The following is a 4,194-nucleotide window of genomic DNA, read 5'->3' as shown; positions in this document are numbered from 1 at the left end:
TCTAAAATCCACTCATCTGATAGCTATTAAATATCTATGTACTTACATCGCAGTATTCGAAATATTTCTTATCATTGCTTTACTTTATTTAGATTTTCAGATATTTTCAAGTCTTTAAATCATTTTTCAATTACAACACTTTTAAAACCTTTTATATTTCAGATATATTTTTGTCATTACTACAAAATGTTTAGGGAATTCTTTTGATTTATAATTGCTTATCAATTGCATGTTTCTGCTAGAGCTTACAATGTGTGTTATATAGGTCATTTCAGATCTCATTCCTCACGTTTAACCTTCAAGTTCCTATTTCCAGTATTGAAAAGTTTATTAGGAATTAATATTCAAAAGGTGAACCTTATATTACAGAACCATTCCGTATTGGTATGGAATAATTTGGTTTTGAATATACCGATTGCATACTGATATTTTTTTATGCATATCCTTAATATAAAGATAGTTAATTAAGTGATGGATCACCAATGCATGACGTTATGATGGTCGGATATTAAATTTAATAGGAGTGAAATTTCTTCATATGAATTCATTACGTCTTACCTTAAATACCGAGAGAGAGAGAGAGAGAGAGAGAGAGAGAGAGAGAGAGAGAGAGAGAGAGAGAGAGAGAGAGAGAGAGAGAGAGAATTCTGAAATGTTAATGACGTGATCTTACTGTGATATATTTCCACAACCAATAGCCATCAAAGTTTCTTTGGATGCTTCCTTAATGATGCATTTTGTCTAAAAAAATTGGACGTTGACCAAGCCTTTGTTAATCTTCTTTTATCTAACACAGGTCCAACAGGATTATGGAAACGCTCATACAAATTTGTTTGATTAGGAATAGTAAAAGAAATAATTCTATTTCCTTCATTACCTTCCCAACCCCAACACCCTCGCCCCCACCTTTAGTGTTGGGTAGTTCATGCTGAAGAAGACCTCAAATATTTTTAAATATTATCATGAATTTTGCTATATTCATACGAAAAATATTTCACTGCTTCTTCTTTTCAAAGACAGCATGTATCACAAAGGTACTAACAAGCTAACATCTAATTATTTGCGTTTTGAATCATCATAATACTTTGTACTAGCAATTCCATTTAGCTATCAAAGGAAAAGTTTAATTTTTTTCTTATTGTTACCTCTATGGAAACTTTTATCCTACATTTTTTTTTTTTTAAATTGCCAAGCCTTTACTTGGAATTAATGCTAATTATCTTTCCAATGCCCTTACTTATGTATTTTATAGACGGTTGTGTCAACTCTAACTTATTGAATCCTCATGAAAACCATAGAAACATAAATATCTATTACGCTATTCCAAAGCAAAAATAACAGACCATTGTCTTTTACATTCCAAAAGAAATCATTATAATACCAGAAATTATAAAGTATTACCATAGAACAATCCGTGTTAGGTAATCAATATAGAGAATGCAACTGATGAAGAATTAAGAAAATAAGCTTGGAGATTTGAAATCAGTATTAACACAGGTAGGATATTCAAGCCATCAATTGTTGTATAGACTACCTTTTACTTTTTATTCAAATTGGCGATTTGTTTTAATTTGCTTGACTTTTCCAAACATCTCCATAAATGTTTATTTACTTACCATTTCAATCTGCACTGAGCAGTTTCACCTTTTAAGGACCTTTCAGCATTCTCCTCTTCCAACTAGGGCTGCAGATTGGCTGGAAGAAATAATGATGATATAAACAAATATAAAGCCTTGGTGAATATCATACTCTGCTGTATGTCAAGGGGGACTTTCCTATTAAACAAACACTTCTTCTAATAAAAGCCTTTTCATGTTGATCGCATCAGGATTCAGAAAGGATTTCGTGTGAAGTCCTAATGGAAATCAGACTTATTATTCATTCTGCAATTAGACTTTGAAATTGCTTCTTCTTTTAAATCTGAATAATCCTTTGAGACGTGAAAGGTTTTCCTCAATTGGATTTCACTCTAATGCATTCTCCTGATCATTTATCCATTTCCAGAGAACAAATCAAGAGTTTGGTCAGCACTATACACACACACACACACACACCACACACACACACACACACACACACACACACACACACATATAATATATATATATATATATATATATATATATATATATATATATATATATATATATATATATATATATGTGTGTGTGTGTGTGTGTGTGTGTGTACACACCAGAAAATGGAAGAATCGGTGGTGAATATTCAGTAAAGGAGATGCTACTTCTGATGCCTTAAAAAAGAGACTGGGAGTTTTGGATACACGATTCATATATGTAAGACTTCTTCGAAGTATTTGAAGGATGTCTCATACCATTACTTCTTACAACATGTATTTTGGGGGGCGAGAGTTTGTTGACGATTTTGTATTTATAGCTACTTATTCAGCTCAAGTATTCTCCTTAATATACCGAATATATTTTATATATCTTTAATAATTTATTATTCATTTGCTCTCTCTCTGCTGTTCTGGGCTATCCTCTTTTTGGGGGAGGGGGCCTTTTAGACCTTGTAGCATTTTGCTTTTCCAACTCTTCAAGTTAATCAAGTCCACAAAATGGGTTCCGTGTAAAGTCCAAATAGAAGTCTGACTTGTTTATTTTGCTATTATAATTTGAAATATTTATATCTTTTCATTATAAATCTGATGCATTTCAAGAATAAATACATACATACATACATATATATTGCATAGATATATTATTACGTATATTTACATATTTACCCATAAGTAGGAAAAAGAAATGGGCATGGGCAAGAAACATAATGAGAATGACAGATTATAAAAGGACAATAAGAAGAACAGAATGGGTTCCCAGAGATTGTACAAGAAGCTGGGGAAGAAAGAGAAGACGATGGAATGACGAACTAAGAAAGTTTGCAGACCTGGACTACCATAGAATGACCAAATAGAGAAGCAAGCCTAAGGTCTTTGTTCTGTAGTGGATTAGTAATGGCTGACGATGATGATGATAGTGATGATGATGATGATGTTTACATATACATATAAATATATACATATATCATAGATATATTATTATACATATTTACCTGAACACACGTACACACATATACACACAAACACAGATCCAGAAAGACAGACAGACACACACACACACACACACACACACACATATATATATATATATATATATATATATATATATATATATATATATATATATATATATATATATATATACATTACTAGCTAAGCTGCAACCTTAACTGAAAAAGCAAGATACTATAAGGCCAATGATTTCAAGAGGGAAAAATACCTAAATGAGTAAAGGAAATAAGGAAATAAAGAAACTATATCCGAACATCTAAAATAAAACATTTTAAGAAAATTAACAACATTAATAAAGATCTTTGATAAATAAACTATAAAAAGAAAATTATGTCAGCATGTTCAACATATGAACTCTTGCTGCAAAATTTGAACTTTTAAAGTTCTACCTAATCAACTACGCGATTAGAAGAATCCTTTCAGAAATTGGTTACAGTTGGAATAAAACTTGAAGAATACTGTGAGTGGTACTGCCCCGGGAGATATGAATTTAGGGATGGTCAGAATTATGGAAAATCTTATGCAACAAACATAATGAACTAATTGGGCTACCGTTCCAGAGTTTAATATCTAATAAAGGAATATGAGAATCGACAGTTGAAGACCAGATACGAGAATAATACACGAAATAATGTAGAATGAAAGGAATAAAACACTTCTTCAGAATAGATTAATCATCGAAAATCTTACATGACTATCAACAATCCATTTTTTTTGTGCAATTGAAGAAGAAACAGAAAGTAAAGTAATCAAATTCTGCCTTGACAGTTTTCTACAGAATAAGACCGATGAGAGGGGGCAAGCTGTTAACCACCTGCTCGAGTACTTGCGCCCCGCAAGAGTGGCGGCAATGGCTTTCTGGAAAGGGTGATATAAGTTGTTCATGCCCACAAATTCTTGCAGTGCTTTTAAAGTCGAGGGCATGGGGAAGCTCTAAACGTCTGCTACCTTCTCAGGTTAGAGCGTGGACTTGTTCAAGAGTACTGTGGTGCCCTATGAACGATACTTTGATGACGCCAAAGGCACACTTGTCATGCCAGACTACAAGGGTGCTCTGTTGTAGGTAGTCGAGCCCGATACGTAGGTGATGGAGGTTTTACTCTTTG

Source organism: Palaemon carinicauda, chromosome 26, assembly GCF_036898095.1.
Source record: "Palaemon carinicauda isolate YSFRI2023 chromosome 26, ASM3689809v2, whole genome shotgun sequence".
In the NCBI taxonomy this organism is placed as follows: Eukaryota; Metazoa; Arthropoda; class Malacostraca; order Decapoda; family Palaemonidae; genus Palaemon; species Palaemon carinicauda.
This window is presented reverse-complemented; position numbering follows the sequence as displayed.